Consider the following 18,616-nt stretch of genomic DNA (forward strand, 5'->3'; position numbering starts at 1 on the left):
AATGCCGGCTCCCTCCACATGTGTACCGGGAGCCGGTGTACGCTGGTAACTATGATACACATCGGGTAACTAAGGGACCTTAGTTACCCGATGTGTATAATGGTTACCAGCGTTCACCGGCTCAGTCACGATCCCAGCATCGCAAGGTTATGTCTGGCTCTGCTGGAATCGTGACGGAGCCGCTGTACACTGGTAACTATGATACACATCGGGTAACTAAGGGACCTTAGTTACCCGATGTGTATAATGGTTACCAGCGTACACCGGCTCCGTCACGATCCCAGCAGCGCAAGGTTATGTCTGGCGATGCGTGCGGAGGGCCGGGGCGAGCGGCCAATCCATGCGGAGGGCGGGGCCAGGCCGAGGCAAGCGACCAATCCGTGGGGGGGCGGAGCCGAGGCGAGCAGCCAATCCGTGCGGGGGGGCGGGGCCATGGCGAGCCCAGCGGCCAATCAGCTTTGTGTCACCGTAAGGACACAATTTTGGAGCAAGACAGACAGACAGACAGAATAAGGCAATTATATATATGGGTGTTGTGTGTGTGTGCGGGTGTCTGTGTAGGGCGGTGTTTGTGGTTCCCAGTGTGTGTGTGGTGTGTTGTGTGTGTGTGTTGGGGGGAGGTGTGCACCTCCCATCGTGCTCCATCCCCCATGCTGCACACCCCCCATCGTGCCCCATCCCCCATGCTGCCCACCCCCCATCGTGCTCCATCCCCCATGCTGCGCACCCCCCATCGTGCTCCATCCCCCATGCTGCGCACTCCCCATCGTGCTCCATCCCCCATGCTGCGCACTCCCCATTGTGCTCCATCCTCCATGCTGCGCACTCCCCATCGTGCTCCATCCCCCATGCTGTGCACCCCCCATCGTGCTCCATCCCCCATGCTGCGCACCCGCCATCGTGCTCCATCCCCCATGCTGTGCACCCCCCATCATGCTCCATCCCCCATGCTGCGCACCCGCCATCGTGCTCCATCCCCCATGCTGTGCACCCCCCATCGTGCTCCATCCCCCATGCTGCGCACTCCCCATCGTGCTCCATCCCCCATGCTGCGCACTCCCCATCATGCTACATCCCCCCATCGTGCTCCATCCCCCATGCTGCACACCCTCATTGTGCTCCATCCCCCATGCTGCGCACTCCCCACCGTGCTCCATCCCCCATGCTGTGCACTCCCCATTGTGCTCCATCCCCCATGCTGTGCACTCCCCATTGTGCTCCATCCTCCATGCTGCGCACTCCCCATCGTGCTCCATTTCCCATGTTGCGCACCCCCATCGTGCTCCATCCCCCATGCTGCGCACCCCCCATCGTGCTCCATCTCCCATGCTGCGCACCCCCCATCGTGCTCCATCTCCCATGCTGCGCACCCCCCATCGTGCTCCATCCCCCATGCTGCGCACCCCCCATCGTGCTCCATCCCCCATGCTGCGCACTCCCCATCATTCTACATCCCCCATGCTGCGCACCCCCCATCGTGCTACATCCTCCATGCTGCGCACCCCCCCATCGTGCTCCATACCCCATGCTGCGCACCCCATCCTGCTCCATCCCCCATGCTATAATAGTTCTCCTATTATACTCAGAGAGGAGTATAATAGGAGGACTATAATAGGAGGAGTAGTCCTGGGGGGAGAGGAGTATAATGCCGGCTCCCTCCACATGTGTACCGGGAGCCGGTGTACGCTGGTAACTATGATACACATCGGGTAACTAAGGGACCTTAGTTACCCGATGTGTATAATGGTTACCAGCGTTCACCGGCTCCGTCACGATCCCAGCATCGCAAGGTTATGTCTGGCGCTGCTGGAATCGTGACGGAGCCGCTGTACACTGGTAACTATGATACACATCGGGTAACTAAGGGACCTTAGTTACCCGATGTGTATAATGGTTACCAGCGTACACCGGCTCCGTCACGATTCCAGCAGCGCAAGGTTATGTCTGGCGATGCGTGCGGAGGGCCGGGGCGAGCGGCCAATCCATGCGGAGGGCAGGGCCAGGCCGAGGCAAGCGACCAATCCGTGGGGGGGCGGAGCCGAGGCGAGCGGCCAATCCGTGCGGGGGGGCGGGGCCATGGCGAGCCCAGCGGCCAATCAGCTTTGTGTCACCGTAAGGACACAATTTTGGAGCAAGACAGACAGACAGACAGAATAAGGCAATTATATATATATATATATATATATATATATATATGTTTATGCACATACCGTATTTTTCGGACTATAAGACACACTCTTTTTTCCCCAAATGTTGGGGGAAAGTGGGGGCTGCGTCTTATAGTCTGAATGCACGGCATGGCTGCGGGGAATGAGGGTGCAGCAGTGGCGCGGGTCATCGGCGGTATGCACAGGCTGTAGCCGCCTGCTGTGACCACGTGGGCCCGCTCATTTCATATGCATGCATCCTCCCGCCCATCATCTCTCAGCGCTAAAGATGGAGCTGACAAGTGGGCGGGATGATGGGCGGGGGATGCACGCATACTAAACAGCCGGCCCACGTGATCATTCCTGCCAACTACAGCCTGGAGTAATCATGTGCAGCTATATTCACTGCTCCCCGCGCATCATCATCAGCGCGGGGCGCAGTGAATAAGTATGGTATACTCACCGTGCCCTGCAGCATCGCAATGTGTGTGGAGACTAGCGATGCGCACAGCGATGACGTCATCCCTGTGCGCACGGCTCGACACAGGTCAGCGGCGCTGCTACTGACACAGACGGGAGGAGGAGCGATGCTGCAGGGAGTGAGGAAAGGTGAGTATAAACGTTTATTATTTTTGTGTGCCATAGGATTCAGGCCATAAAACAGGATGGGGTACATAGCAGGATTGGGGCATATACCAGGATGGCAGTATATACCAGGATGGGGGTATATAGCAATATAGTAGTATGAGGGCATATACCAGGATGGCGCTATGTGGCAGGATGGGGGTATATACCAGGATGGTGGTATATAGCAGGATGAGGGCATATACCAAGATGGCAGTATATAGCAGGATGGGGGCATATCCCAAGATAGCAGTATATAGCAGGATGAGGGCATATACCAGGATGGCAGTATATAGCAGGATGGGGGTATATAGCAGGATGAGGGCATATACCAGGATGGCAGTATATAGCAGGATGGGGGTATATAGCAGGATGAGGGCATATACCAGGATGGCAGTATATAGCAGGATGGGGGCTATACCAGGATGCCGGACATATATATACAAAGATGGGGATTATATACAAGGCAGGAGAATCATTACCAAGATGGGGTACCTTAATAGAGAATTTGGGGACATAACCCCCATAATAGTGTCAGCAGCAGATCCTCGCCCCATAACAGTGTGTCATGACCACATTTTTTGCTTAAAATGTTATTTTCCTCCTCTTAAACCGGGGTGCGCCTTATGGTCCGGTGCGTCTTATAGTCTGAAAAATATGGTATATATATATATATATATATATATATATATATATATATATATATATTTATATTTATTAATTACAGACCAAATGTTTGGACACACCTTCTCAAAGAGTTTTCTTTATTTTCAGGACTCTGAAAATTGTAGATTCACATTGAAGGCTTCAAAACTATGAATTAACACATGTGGAATGAAATACTTAAAAAAGTGTGAAACAACTGAAAATATGTCTTATATTCTGGGTTCTTCAAAGTAGCCACCTTTTGCTTTGATTACTGCTTTGCACACTCTTGGCATTGGTTCACGGTTCACGGTGGGAACCAGCCATGTAGAGTCCATCCGTTCACCTTTTCTGTGTCGCACAAAGACACGGTGGTTGGATCCAAAGATCTCAAATTTGGACTCATCAGACCAAAGTACAGATTTCCACTGGTCTAATGTCCATTCCTTGTGTTCTTTAGCCCAAACACGTCTCTTCTGCTTGTTGCCTGTCCTTAGCAGTGGTTTCCCAGCAGTTATTTTACCATGAAGGCCTGTTTCAGAAGGCCAGAGACTAGTTTGGGCTAAAGAACACAAGGAATGGACATTAGACCAGTGGAAATCTGTGCTTTGGTGCCATTTTACCATGAAGGCCTGCTGCACAAAGTCTCCTCTTAACAGTTGTTCTAGAGATGAGATGTGTCAAAACCTTTGTACTGTACTATATGTATGTATGTATGTATGTATGTATGTATGTATGTATATATACATATACAGTCATGGCCAAAAGTTTTGAGAATGCAACAAATATTAATTTTTACAAAGTCTACTGCTTAAGTTTTTCTAATGGCAATTTGCATATACTCCAGAATGTCATAAAGAGTGATCAGCTTAACAGCAATTACTTGCAAAGTCAATATTGGCTAAGAAAATGAACTTAAACCCCCAAAACACATTTCAACATCATTGCATTCCTGCCTTAAAAGGAGCAGCTAACATTGTTTTAGTGATTGTTCCATTACCACAGGTGTGGGTGTTGATGAGGACAGGGCTGGCGATCAGTCATGATTAAGTAAGAATGACACCACTGGACACTTTAAAAGGAGGCTGGTGCTTGGTATCATTGTTTCTCTTCAGCTAACCATGGTTATCTCTAAAGAAACACGTGCAGCCATCATTGCTCTGCGCAAAAATGGCCTAACAGGGAAGAGTATCGCAGCTACAAAGATTGCACCTCAGTCAACAATCTATCGCATCATCAAGAACTTCAAGGAGAGAGCTTCCATTGTTGCCAAAAAGGCTCCAGGGCGCCCAAGAAGGACCAGCAAACGCCAGGACCATATCTTAAAACTGTTTCAGCTGCGGGATGGGACTACCAGCAGTGGCGAGCTAGCGCACCAATGGCAGCAGGCTGGTGTGAGTGCTTCTACACGCATTGTGAGGCGGAGACTGCTTGAACAAGGCCTGGTTTCAAGGAGGGCAGCAAAGAAGCCTCTTCTCTCCAGAAAAAACATCAGGGACCGACTGATATTCTGCAAAAGGTACAGGGAGTGGACTGCTGAGGACTGGGGTAAAGTCATTTTCTCAGATGAATCCCCTTTTCGATTGTTTGGGACATCTGGAAAACAGCTTATTAGGAGAAGAAGAGGTGAGCGCTAGCACCAGTCTTGTCTCATGCCAACTGTTAAGCATCCTGAAACGATTCATGTGTCGGGTTGCTTCTCAGCCAAGGGAATCAGCTCACTCACAGTCTTGCCTAAAAACACAGCCATGAATAAAGAATGGTCAAAGCAAGAAGGCCTGCGGAGACACCATCACATGTTTCTCAACGCTGGCAGGAAACTAGCCAGGTCTTTCACCGGGAAGGAACAACCACGGGAAGGCCAGTCTCCAGTCAAGGAGACCACCTATGCCAAACATGGTATCCATCCACAGACAGCCGTTTCGGGGTATTTGCCCCTCATCAGTGTGGAGTAGGAATCTGGCTAGTGGGACATTGCTCACATAGTCTTTTACTAGGCAAGGATGGTTGACCTTAGGGAGATCAACATCCACCACTGCGGAGACACCATCACGTGTTTCTCAACGCAGTGATTCTAGAGCAATGCCCCCTGGGAAATATTCAAAGCAAGAAGACCTGCGGAGACACCATCACATGTTTCTCAACGCTGGCAGGAAACTAGCCAGGTCTTTCACCGGGAAGGAACAACCACGGGAAGGGCAGTCTCCAGTCAAGGAGACCACCTATGCCAAACATGGTATCCATCCACAGACAGCCGTTTCGGGGTATTTGCCCCTCATCAGTGTGGAGTAGGAATCTGGCTAGTGGGACATTGCCTAGTAAAAGACTATGTGAGCAAGGATGGTTGACCTTAGGGAGATCAACATCCACCACTGTGGAGACACCATCACGTGTTTCTCAACGCAGTGATTCTAGAGCAATGCCCCCTGGCAATGTCCCACTAGCCAGATTCATACTCCACACTGATGAGGGGCAAATACCCCGAAACGGCTGTCTGTGGATGGATACCATGTTTGGCATAGGTGGTCTCCTTGACTGGAGACTGCCCTTCCCGTGGTTGTTCCTTCCCGGTGAAAGACCTGGCTAGTTTCCTGCCAGCGTTGAGAAACATGTGATGGTGTCTCCGCAGGCCTTCTTGCTTTGAATATTTCCCAGGGGGCATTGCTCTAGAATCACTGCGTTGAGAAACACGTGATGGTGTCTCCGCAGTGGTGGATGTTGATCTCCCTAAGGTCAACCATCCTTGCTCACATAGTCTTTTACTAGGCAATGTCCCACTAGCCAGATTCCTACTCCACACTGATGAGGGGCATCCTTGCTCACAATGAATAAAGAATGGGACCAGAATGTCCTCCAAGAGCAACTTCTCCCAACTGTCCAAGAGCAGTTTGGCACAATGCCTTTTCCAGAATGATGGAGCACCTTGCCATAAAGCAAAGGTAATCACTAAATGGCTCATGGAACAAAACATAGAGATTTTGGGTCCATGGCCTGGAAACTCCCCAGATCTTAATCCCATTGAGAACTTGTGGGCAATCATCAAGATACGGGTGGACAAACAAAAACCATAAAATTCTGGCAAAATGCAAGCATTGCTTATGCAAGAATGGACAGCTGTCAGTCAGGATTTGCTCCAGAAGTTGATTGAGAGCATGCCAGGGAGAATTGCAGAGGTCCGGAAGAAGGGTCAACACTGCAAATATTCACTTGCTGCATTAACTCATTCTAACTGTCAATAGAACCTTTTGGTCCTCATAATGATTGCAATTATATTTCTGTATGTGATGTAAACATCAGACAAACACAATTAAAAACCAGAGGGCAACAGATCATGTGAAAATAGCATTTTGGTGTCATTCTCAAAACTTTTGGCCATGACTGTATATATATATAGTGACGACCTGGGCCCTGAACGTTTTGGGGCACACGTCTGGCAGTGGGATCAAGACACACACGAGCACTTTGTCACTTAAACAATCTCGGTGATTTATTCACATCCTCATAAACCACGCAGTGTTAGGCTATGTGCACACGCTGCGTTTTTTTGACACTTCGTTTTTGTGCGTTTTTGGCCGCTAAAAACGCACAAAAACGCACCCGCAGCAAAAAACGCATGTGTTTTTACTGCGATTTGGTGCGTTTTTGGCTGCGTTTTGCTGCGTTTTTGATCTCTGCGTTTTTTTGCGTTTTTTCAATGAATTGCATGGGGGGAAAACGCAGGAAAGAATTGACATGTCCATTTTTTTTTTTTAACTCAAAAACGCAGCTTAAAAAAAAAGTATCCGCCCCCTCTGTTCCAACTTGTAGGGTGGAACACTCGACAACCTACAGGGACCCTGAGACAGAGCATTAGGGAAACCATACCCTACTAGTCGAATGGGCCCTCTATGACAACTATGAGTTTCCGCTCCTGACATACCATCCGCCACTGTCACCAAACCCTCCTCAGTGAACCCCCTTCTCAGACACGTGCGCCGGTCCGACATATCGTTCCATAACTGTCTCCAACAGTCAGTGTGGTAGCGAGACACTCCTTTAGTCGAAACTACCGTGCGGCCTGACTCTGCGCTATCCAGTCCACTAGAGGGGCTTTGGTCCAGGTACCTCACCACCAAGCTGACAGGAGATCTCCCATAACTAGACCCTGCGCACTCTTTGTTTGCCAATCTACTAAGGCCTCTTCTCTCATGACGTCTCAGGTCACCTTTCCATCTCCGCCTTTTCCCACCACCACTTTTGGCTATGGACCAGTCACTCTATCTTTTCTTTCAGATGTTGTCTTAGAGGGCTTGGACCCTTCAGAGTCTGTGCCATAGCCTGATGTATAAGTAGGTCTTCTATGACCTAGGCTCCTATCCTTACAGGACCTACTTCCCTTGCCACTCAAGGCAACACGTTCATCAGGTGGACCACACTTCTTCTCTGGACCCTGGCCCGAAAGCGGTCGCGACCTCACACTAACTTGACAAAGTTTCTTTGCAATCTTCTGTCTTTCAAGATCCATTTGCTTTAGTTCTTCCAAATATCCCAGGCGGTATTCTAGGAGAACTCGTACGTTTTCAACGCACTCCTTTGTTCCTACCATGACACATGGAACCATACCAACTTCACAGGGTAACCTGGCTTTATGATGAACCTCAAATCTTACTCTCGCCACACCGGACGTATCAACCATCTCCTTCATGACTCTTCCATTTCTGCCAATCAGTTTCTTGACAAGTTCTCTGGGCACTTGTGTGACCTCTTCCACAAAGTCCAACAGCTTTCGAGCTGTTTTCACTGCTTCTTCAGTCTTCCCATAGATTTGGAATGTTCCACTGTGTTCTTCTAATTCAACAGCTGTAATACCTGGAACTTTCCTGGCTTGCTGAATATTACTTCTCAGCGCTCTTAATGCGAGCCCAATTAATGATTTCTTCACCACCACAACTTCCTGAAATTCTGCAGTGAGCTGCTTCATACACTCCAAGCGTCTGGTGTCTTCTTCCATCTGTGTCGAGATGAGCCATTTCGTGCGAAGACACTGCAGGTGCATGTCACTCAGGATAGCCACCCGCTTCTTTGTGACATTACTTGCAGAGCACACCACCAACCGACAAGTCTCTGGGGCAAAGTACACTTCACAGGCCCCTACGGCCTTCTTAAACTTCTCATGCATTGACTTATGGGCACAGGCTTCTCTTAAGTCTTCAGGCACATCTACCATGCACTTAAAGAATGAACAGGTTTCTTTACCTTCAAGGATATTAGACCATTCCTTTGGTCTCTTGCATCTATCTTTTTCTCTCATCAACAGCTCCACCTCTTGAGTTACACACTCCTCCGGTTCAGCTCCAGCCTCAGAGCCTATGTGTTTGCTACTCTTCTTAACCAAGACAATCTCTATGTCTTCCATCTTGGTCTTACCAGGCAGGTCACTTAGGCACTCAGTTCCTGATGAGACCTCTGGTCCAGACTTCACCTCCTCAGAGGCTCTTTTCACTTCTACAGCACCACCTGTCTCTTGGGTCTTCACTGTATTACCGTCAACTTCCTTGCGGGTCTCTGCAGTGTCACCTTCAGTCTTCTTTTTTCCTGCAAGGGTGTCACACCCTTTAGCGTGGTACTCTGTTCCTCTTAGAACTTTGGCACCATTTTCACCCTTCATCACCCCAACACTGGGTAATTTACCGGTCTGCTCACCATGACCTCTATGGATTTGTACTTCACCAACGCTCTCCAGGATTCCTTGTCCTGTATTACCCTCTAGGATTTCACCTCCTACAGCGCTCTCGTCCGACAGACCTTCTGCTTCATGCTTGGAATCTATAGGAGACACCACCATTACTGCTTTGGTTGGCTCATTTTTTGACATGTCACCCTGCTGATGTCTGTCGTTACAATGTGTCAGGTCAGTTTCTGATTCCTCTTTCTTGTGTAGGACATCGCTGTTTGACTCTACCTTAGCAGTTGCTACTGGCAACGTGTTTTCCTCGACCAGGTACTTCACTTTCTCTGCACCCTCAGACGGTATACCTTGCACGACCTTTCGGTGCTTATTACGTCTCCAGCGTCTGTTGGAGGTTTTACCCTTCTCAATTGTCTGTACCTCACTGTATTCTCTTGTCCTTTTATAAGAGTCAGTGTCCATTCTGGAGTCATCGTCACTCCCCCTGGCGTCCTGGACTATCATGTCCCCACTTAACCAGATATCTGCCTCCCTTTCTGGAGCTACCCCGTTTTTAACGGTCACACTATTGGTTATTCCCTTAGTCCTTATGTCACTAAGTTGGATCCGGCCATCATTTTCTTTGGTCACCCCTAACTTAGGACAGTCAATTTTAGGAGGTGCTATCTCCTCCTTACCACACATAACTCCACAACAAGGACCCCTTTTCACCTCCCAATGTGGTGGGGTTTCCTTTGGGCTGTTCCGGCTCTTACACAAGCAACCGGATACAACCCCCTGCTTCCACAAGTGCACACATAATTTAGAGTCCCAACCTATAATAATTGGGTGCAGTAAGTCTGAGACTACACCAACATCATGAGAACCACTGTCCCTGGCTGTCTTAAAGGGGTGGTTCACCCATTTTTTTTATTTTCTGTATGAGCTCTACTTACCTTTCTAGGCGTCTTCTCCATTGGCTTCTGTTTCCAGTTCTGGCACTGAGCGGCGCTATCCTGCACGCTCAGTGCCGGTCACATGACCCCCTGGAGCTGTGGCCGCCGGCATCCTCTGACGTCCCGGCATTTCCGGGCTCTCAAACAAGACGGGTACGTCACAGGATGCCGGCGCCACTCAGATTGAGTGACAGGGCTGTGGGCGGTGACTACCGCACGTCACAGCTCAGCATCGAGGGGAGGATCCGGAGGAAGTGAGTGTGGAGCCGGAAGCGTCCTGGAGAGAGGCTGAGGCACGGGGCGCAGTGTGCAGTACAGGGGGTGGGGGGTCTTTAGCTGAATCCCCCCCTGCACGTAAGTATGTGCTCACACTGTCCACCCGCCCGCTCTGCTGCGATGTCAGGAGAGCGGCCGGTGTCGGGCAGTGTGATCGTGTGCTCCTCCCAGCAGCAAGACACTGGCATGTCACCGCTGTGCTCTGCCATCTGTCCTGCTGCATGGGACCAACTGTCTGCACTCTGTCACCTGCACCACAAGTCACAGAGTGGAGACAGTTGGTGACAGAGCACCTCTGCCCCCCCTCTTCTTTCCCCACTCTCTTCTCTCCCCCTCCCCTCTTCCCTGCCCCCCTCTTATCCCTCTCTCCTCTCCCCTCTCTTTTCCCTCGCTCTCTTCCCCCCTGCGCTCTCTTTTCCTCCCCCCTGCGCTCTCTTTTCCTCCCCCCTGCGCTCTCTTTTCCTCCCCCCTGCGCTCTCTTTTCCTCCCCCCGCGCTCTCTTTTCCTCCCCCCGCGCTCTCTTTTCCTCCCCCCTGCGCTCTCTTTTCCTCCCCCCTGCGCTCTCTTTTCCTCCCCCCTGCGCTCTCTTTTCCTCCCCCCCCTCGCTCTCTTCTCCCCCCGCTCGCTCTCTTCTCCCCCCGCTCGCTCTCTTCTCCCCCCGCTCGCTCTCTTCTCCCCCCCGCTCGCTCTCTTCTCCCCCCCGCTCGCTCTCTTCTCCCCCCCGCTCGCTCTCTTCTCCCCCCCCCCGCTCGCTCTCTTCTCCCCTCCGCTCGCTCTCTTTCCCCCCCACTCGCTCTCTTTCCCCCCCCGCTCGCTCTCTTTTCCTCCCCCCCCTTGCTCGCTCTCTTTTCCCTCGCTCTCTCCTGGCATGGTCAGTACAGAAATCTCTCCATCGTGGAGGGGTGAGAGGGAGTAATAAACATGGAGTCCCTACTGTGTCTGTGTATTTATTTCTAATAAAGTATTTTTCTCTGTGTGGTCTTTTTTTTTTTTTAAAACCCTTTATTGGAGATTCTTAATGGCCAGGTCAACCTTGGCCTGACATTTAGAATCTCGGGCTTTATACCAGCGGGTAAAACATAGCTGGTATTAACCCCTTATTACCCAGTGTGCCACCTGCCACCAGGGCCACTGGAAGAGTTGGATACAGCGCCAGAAGATGGCGCTTCTATAAAACCGCCATTTTCTGGGGCGGCTGTGGACTGCAATTCGCAGCGGGGGGCCCAGAAAGTTTGGGCACCCTTCACTGCGGATTCCAATCCCCAGCTGCCTAGTTGTACCTGGCTGGACTCAAAAATACGGCGAAGCCCATGTCATTTTTTTTTTTAATTATTTCATGAAATTCATGAAATAAAAAAAAAAAAAAGGGCTTCTCTATATATTTGGTTCCCAGCCGGGTACAACTAGGCAGCTGGGGGTTGGGGGCAGCCCGTAGCTGCCTGCTGTACCTGGCTAGCATACAAAAATATGGCGAAGCCCACGTCATTTTCTTAAAAAAGTTTTCAGGGAAAAACCTTTATAAAAAAAAAAATGCTTCCCTGCATTTCTATTGCCAGTGAAAGTAACACCAAGCAGCGGGGGCTAGCAGCCAGTAGCTGCTTTGGTTACCCTTAGCAACAGAAAATGCAGCGGGAGCCCACAAACAATGTGATTTTTTTTTTTTTTTATTTTTAATGAATTTTTTTAAAAAAAAAAAGGCATGGGCTTCGCCCATCGAGCACCAGAGCATTTTACTGCTCAATTCATCCCAAGTAATCAGATGACTCCAGTGTTGGCCGATTACTTGTTCTGTGTCCCCCTGCATCCATCGCAGCGTGTACGGGCTGTGAGGTCAGCAGAATGGAGACAGTGACATGCTCTGCTCTGACACATAGTGTGCTGCATGTCACTATCTTTCTCCACTCTGGCACTTGTTGTGCAGGTGACCGGATGCTACATGTCACTAACTGTCTCCACTATGGGACTTGTTGTGCAGGTGAGAGTGTATACAGTTGGTACTATGCAGCAGAAATCACAGAGTGGGGCAGTTAGTGACATGTATCATCCGGTCACCTGCACAACAAGTCCCAGAGTGGATACAGTGACATGCAGCACACTATGTGTCAGAGCAGAACATGTCACCAACGTGCTCTGCTCTGTCACCTGCGGTGCTGCATGTCACGTTTTTGCCGCGATTTGGTGCCTTTTTTGCTGCGTTTTTGCTCACTGCGTTTTTAATCAGTGCACAATGCCATTAAAGATTGTTGATGAAAAAAATAAAAAAGGTCTGATGTCATTTCCTTATTCAAAATGTTCATTGTATGCAGGAGAGCAGACAGCAGCTGCAGAACTACAAGGCTCAGCATCCTCCATCCAGGACTGTATGCAGTTTTTTACCCAAAAAGAAAAAAAAATGACGTGGGCTTCGCCATATTTTTGTATGCTAGCCAGGTACAGCAGGCAGGTACGGGCTGCCCCCAACCCCCAGCTGCCTAGTTGTACCCGGCTGGGAACCAAAAATATAGAGAAGCCCTTTTTTTTTTTAATTATTTCATGAATTTCATGAAATAATTTAAAAAAAAAATGACGTGAGCTTCGCCTAATTTTGGTGTCCAGCCGGGTACAACTAGGCAGCTGGGGATTGGAATCCACAGTGAAGGGTGCCCATGCTTTCTGGGCACCCCCACTGCGAATTGCAGTCCGCAGCCACCCCAGAAAATGGCGCTTTCATAGAAGCGCCATCTTCTGGCGCTGTATCCAACTCTTCCAGCTGCCCTGATGCCGGGTGGCTAGCCGGGTAATAATGGAGTTAGGGCTAGCTGTATATTATCAGCTAGCCCTAAGCCCGAAATTCATGGTGTCACGCCAATATTAGACATGGCCACCATGAATTTCTAGTAATGATAAAAAAAAAAAAAACACAACACACAGAAAAATATTTTTATTAGAAATAAAACACAACACAATTAGTGACTCCATCTTTATTGAAATAAACCCCCCTCCGCAGTAAGCCTGGGTCAGGGTCCCGCGACGTCCAATCCAGATCCAATATCATCTGATCGGTTTGCTGGAAGGCAAAGCGATCAGATGATGTGTCAGGTTAAACTACGTGAATCCCATCACACATCAGCTGATTGTATAAAAGCCGATTATACAATCAGCTGATGCATCGGTGCAAAAAAAAAAAAAAAAAATACTCACGTCTGTGATGATTACCGGCAGCTCCTGCAGCGGAGTCTGATCCTGGCCCATCACTGCAGGAGCTGCCGGTAATCAGCTGATGAAGTCCCCTGACGGCAGGATCAGCTGATAGCCGGCCGGGCGCGAAAAAGCCGGCGAGACTACGATCAGCTGATGCGTCAGGTGACTGCATCAGGTGATCCACCGCCAGGTCCTGCAAGCAAGGTCCTGCCCCGGGGAGACTGCACACAGCCAGAGCGGCGGGACCGAGACAGGGGCTGGAAGCAGGCATGGCACCCGGACCCTGCAGACAGGTGAGTATGACATACACACTCACTCACACACTGTATATACGCACACACATACACACTCACACACTGTATATACGCGCACACACTATATATACACACTCTCACACACTGTATATACACACACACACTATATATACACACTCTCACACACACTGTATATACACACACACACACTGTATATACGCACACACTGTATATACGCACACACTGTATATACGCACACACACTTTCTTCCCCTGGCTGTGTAGAGTAGAGCTGCTGCTGTCTCTGTGTGATTGATGATCTCAGTGCATCCACTGGGAAGAGGCAGGGAGGAGGGTTTGGGTGGGAGCAGAGTGGGTGTATTAGACACAATGGGTGTGTTAGATAAGCTAGACACCGCCCTAGAGCCACAAAGAATTCTGGGACTTGTAGGAACTGAACACAGGAAGTCAGAGGAGAGATTAACCCCGTCAGAGCTGGAGCCAGCAATGAGCATGTGCTGCTAGTGCACAATGAAAGGTAATTTTGCTGAAAAAACATAATAGATGTGTTGAGGGGCACATATTAACAAGATTTATCAGAAAAAAAAAAAAATCAGTTTTGGTAACTGGACAACTTCTTTAATGACCAGAAAAAGGTGGGTGGAGAGGGAGGGAAGGGGCCAGAGAAAGGTGGGTGGAGAGGGAGGTAGGGAGGTAAGGAGCCAGAGAAAGGTGGGTGTAGAGGGAGGTAAGGAGCCAGAGAATGATGGGTGGAGAGGGAGAAAAGGAGCCAGAGAATGATGGGTGGAGAGGGGAGAAAAGGAGCCAGAGAAAGGTGGGTGGAGAGGGAGGAAAGGAGCCAGAGAATGATGGGTGGAGAGGGAGAAAAGGAGCCAGAGAATGATGGGTGGAGAGGGAGGAAAGGAGCCAGAGAAAGGTGGATGGAGAGGGGGGAAGGAGCCAGAGAAAGGTGGATGGAGAGGGAGGAAAGGAGCCAGAGAAAGGTGGGTGGAGAGGGAAGAAAGGAACAAGGGAACGATTTTGAATAAGTATCACACACAGGACTAAATCTCTCTCCTCCCACTACAGGTGAGAGCTTTACCATCCTCACATCCTTGGACGGTGTTCAGACTGTGACTTATCTGCTGCGGTTTCCTGTGACCTACAATCTGTGGGACGGACGATCCAACCCCTGATGATCAGGAGAACAATCTCTGCCGCTGAGTTGTGGTGTTCTCCATCATGTGTCCTCACATGTAATAGTGACTGATGGAGCGACTCGTCCTCCTCCACCAGGTTCCTCCACCTCACACAGTGATCCTCTGGATTTACTGACCGCAGGGTCTCCGCACCGGCCGCAGTCACATCACTGAGGCGTCAGAAAGCCACGGACCCACTTGGGGGGAGGGGCGACATGACCAAGGGGGAGGTAGGGAGTGATGGGTTAATAGGGACAGTGGTATATGCCTAATATGGCTTTGGGGGATGGTTTTAGCCGGGGAGGAAGAGGAGGAGCAGGGAAAGGGTTAGCTGGGAGAGGAAGGAGTTACCTCCTCTTCTGTTTCCGGACGCCGAACGATCTGCACGTGCACCTCCATGGCAGATCTTCAGGAGCTCCAGCGTCTGATTCAGGCAGCGGTCGCAGCGCACGGGCCCCTGGCAGTGCAGACCCACATCAGGGCTGCCGGGGTTAACCCGTCGGCGCTTGCCCCTCGTCCCCCCAGCAGCGGCGGGCGCCAGTCGCGGCCCCCCCGCAGGTATTCCCCGGGCGCGGGGGGGGGCGAGGAGGAGATGTAAGAGCCCCTCCAGGGACCCTCCGCAGAGTGCAGCGCAGCAGCAGCGTCTGGCTGCTGCAGAGGCCGGCGGGAGGAATCTTCGTTCCAGCCGCGGCGGTCGGGAGGTGGGAGTGGCCAGCACGGGGCCTGCTTCCGGTCCCGGCCTCCGGGCTGGAGTTACTGAGACTGCAGCGGCTCCAGGCCGGGAGCGCGCTCGGCGCAGGAGAGAGGCCAGCAGATCCCCCTGCAGTCGGCGGGGGGACCGCGGGGCTGCACGTGGCGGTAGGTCCGGCGCCGGGGGGGGGGTCTGCGGTGCCTGACCCCGGTGCGGCTGAGAGAAGGAGTGACGGCGGGAGCCCTGCGGCAACCGCCGGGTCACTCAGTACCGCTGTGCAGCCCCCGGATGTGGCAGTCTCCCGTGGGAGCGGGAGGACTCGGCGGATGGAGGCCTGCAATAGCCCAGGAGGGCCAGAGGCGACGACGGCTGAGATCCGGAGCCGGGCGTCTGGTCGTCCGCGCCCAGAGGCCCCTTGCAGTCGGCAGGGGGGCGGGCGCAAGAGGTCGAGGCCCGGGGTGCCGGCGCGGGGGACAGGACGGTCTCCTGGGTTGTCACCCCGGGGCAAGAGATGGAGCGGGGATGACTCTGCCCACGCGGCGGCCCTGTCTGGCGGCCGTGGTGGGGGGGGTGCTGCGGCGGCGCCCCCCGGATGTCGGATGGAAGATGAGGCCAGCGGCGAGGAGGGGGAAGAGGCTTTCGGTTCGGAGGAGTCGGATGGACGACAGACGGAGGACAGCGAGGCGGCGGTCTCGGGAGACGCCGAGCGGCGGTCGGGTGAGACGGCCGCGGAGGCGGCAGGGGCTGCGCTGGCGGGGGGCTTCGGGGGGGGGGGCGGCTGCGGCTACGGCAGCGCCCGCTGGTTTCGCAGTGTGGAGTCAATTGTTGGGGCTGTTGCAGGGGCTGGCGGCGGCTTCGGGAGCGGGGGGGGGAGGGGGCCCAGGCGCCGGTGGCGGCGTGGGTGGGTGCAGCCGGTTTAGGGGCCTCGGCGGCGACGGGGGGTGACGGAGCGGGTGCGAGTAGAGGGGGGGGCGAAGGGGGGAGTGAGACGGGGGGGGGAAAGGAGAAGGAAAAGGAGAAGGAAAAGGAGAAGGAAAAGGAGAAGGAGGATGAGGTGGTGCGCTTAGATGATAGGGCTAAAAGCGAAGTTTATGTTTGTTTTGAGGGCCCGCTGGGGGCCCATTTAAAGAAGGAGGTGCGGGAAAAAATTTGGAAAGGGGAATATGTGGAGATATTTTCTCTGCTTCCCCTGGAGAAATTTAATTTGGATAGGGTTAAGCCGAGTGATTCCAAAAAGGAGAAGGACGAGGAGGAAAAGCGCCGTTATAGGCTTATTCCTCGGACTTTTGCCAACTGGCTACAGGCATTTGCGATTTTGGCGAGCGTGGTCGGGGAGAAGGAGCCGGAGCATTGTTCGGCTTTGTTCGGCTACATGGATGCGATAGGGGAGGCTTATCGAGTTTATGGCGGACTGGCGTGGCTGCGCTACGACGAGCAATTTAGGCAGCGGAAGGCATTGCGGCCAGATATGCGTTGGGACCATAAGGATATTTCCTTATGGATGCGATTGATGTCGGCACCGGCTCAGCCCTTTCGGGGGGGCGCCGGGGGTTCGGGGGGGGCCGGGTCCCCGGCAAGTTTCAAGAAAGGTTTGTGTTGGCAGTACAATGAAGGGCAGTGCAGGTTTGGAGCGGCGTGCCGTTTTAAGCATGAATGCTCCGGATGTGGGGGGGGACATAGCTTGTCCAAATGTTTTAAAAAAGGAAAAGGAAAGGCTGGTGATGGGGCTGGTAAGAGGGACGACGCCGGTGAAGGTAGAAGTGATGGTTCCGTTTTTAAATAGGTATCCGGACAAGGAGGCGGCGGCGTTGTTAAGTTCTGGTTTTTCGGATGGTTTTCATATTCCGTCGGTTGTTAATGCATCGGTTCCGCCGTATCGTAATTTGCGTTCCGCTCGGGATCACCCGGAAGTGGTGGATGAGAAGCTGGAAAGGGAGGTGGCTTTGGGCAGGATGGGCGGCCCTTATGTCGCCCCGCCGTGCGGGAATTTGGTGGTGTCACCGTTGGGGGTGGTACCAAAGAAGGAGCGGAATAAATTTCGGCTGATTCATCATTTGTCTTACCCGGAAGGGTTATCGGTGAATGATGGCATTGCGCCGGAGTTGTCGGCGGTATATTATGTGTCGTTCGATAAGGCGTTGGACCTGGTTAGGGCGGCGGGGCGGGGTGCATTGATGGCAAAGGCGGATGTGGAAGCAGCGTTTCGGTTGTTACCGGTTCATCCAGATAGTCAGCATTTGTTGGGTTGCTGGTGGGATGGCAGTTATTATGTTGATCGTTGTTTGCCAATGGGCTGTTCCATTTCGTGTTCGTACTTTGAGGCATTTAGTTCGTTTGTTGAGTGGGTGGTTCGGGACGTGTCCGGGCTTACGTCCATCATTCATTACTTGGATGATTTCCTGTGTGTCGGGCCGGCGGGTTCGATGGTTTGTGCGGGTTTGCTATTTGCGTTGCAAAAAGTTGCGGCCAGTTTCGGGATTCCTTTGGCGCCGGATAAGACGGAAGGCCCGGCGCCGGTGATGTGTTTTCTGGGAATTGAAATTGACACCATTGCTATGGAATGCAGGTTGCCGGCGGAGAAGGTCCGTGATTTGAGGTCCGCAGTGTCAGGGGTAAAAGCGGCGAAGAAGGTGCGGCTTAAGGCGGTGCAGTCTTTGCTTGGAAAATTGAATTTTGCTTGCAGAATTGTGCCAATGGGGAGAGTGTTTGCGAGGCGTTTGGCGACGGCGACGGCCGGGGTACGGTTGCCGGCGCATTTTGTGCGGATCACAAAGGCGATCAGGGACGATTTGGAAGTATGGGATCAATTTTTGCAGCATTTCAACGGCCGGACGCTGGTGATGGAGAGGGTGGCGTCTAACGGGGCGTTGCAGCTGTTTACGGATGCGGCGGGGTCGGCCGGGTTTGGGGCTGTCTTCAGAGGTCATTGGTGTGTCGGGCAGTGGCCACAGGCGTGGCGGGAGAGCGGCTTGGTTAGGAATTTGGCTCTGTTAGAGCT

The 18,616-nt window shown here is 52.1% G+C and overlaps 1 pseudogene; it reads right to left on the reverse strand.

Moving 5' to 3' along the window:
- Positions 1-3,930: 3,930 nt before the first annotated feature.
- On the reverse strand, positions 3,931-9,240 carry LOC142285780 (RNA-binding protein FXR1 pseudogene; annotated as a pseudogene).
- Positions 9,241-18,616: the final 9,376 nt, after the last annotated feature.

The sequence above is a fragment of the Anomaloglossus baeobatrachus genome, unplaced genomic scaffold, assembly GCF_048569485.1.
Source record: "Anomaloglossus baeobatrachus isolate aAnoBae1 unplaced genomic scaffold, aAnoBae1.hap1 Scaffold_620, whole genome shotgun sequence".
Classification (NCBI taxonomy): Eukaryota; Metazoa; Chordata; class Amphibia; order Anura; family Aromobatidae; genus Anomaloglossus; species Anomaloglossus baeobatrachus.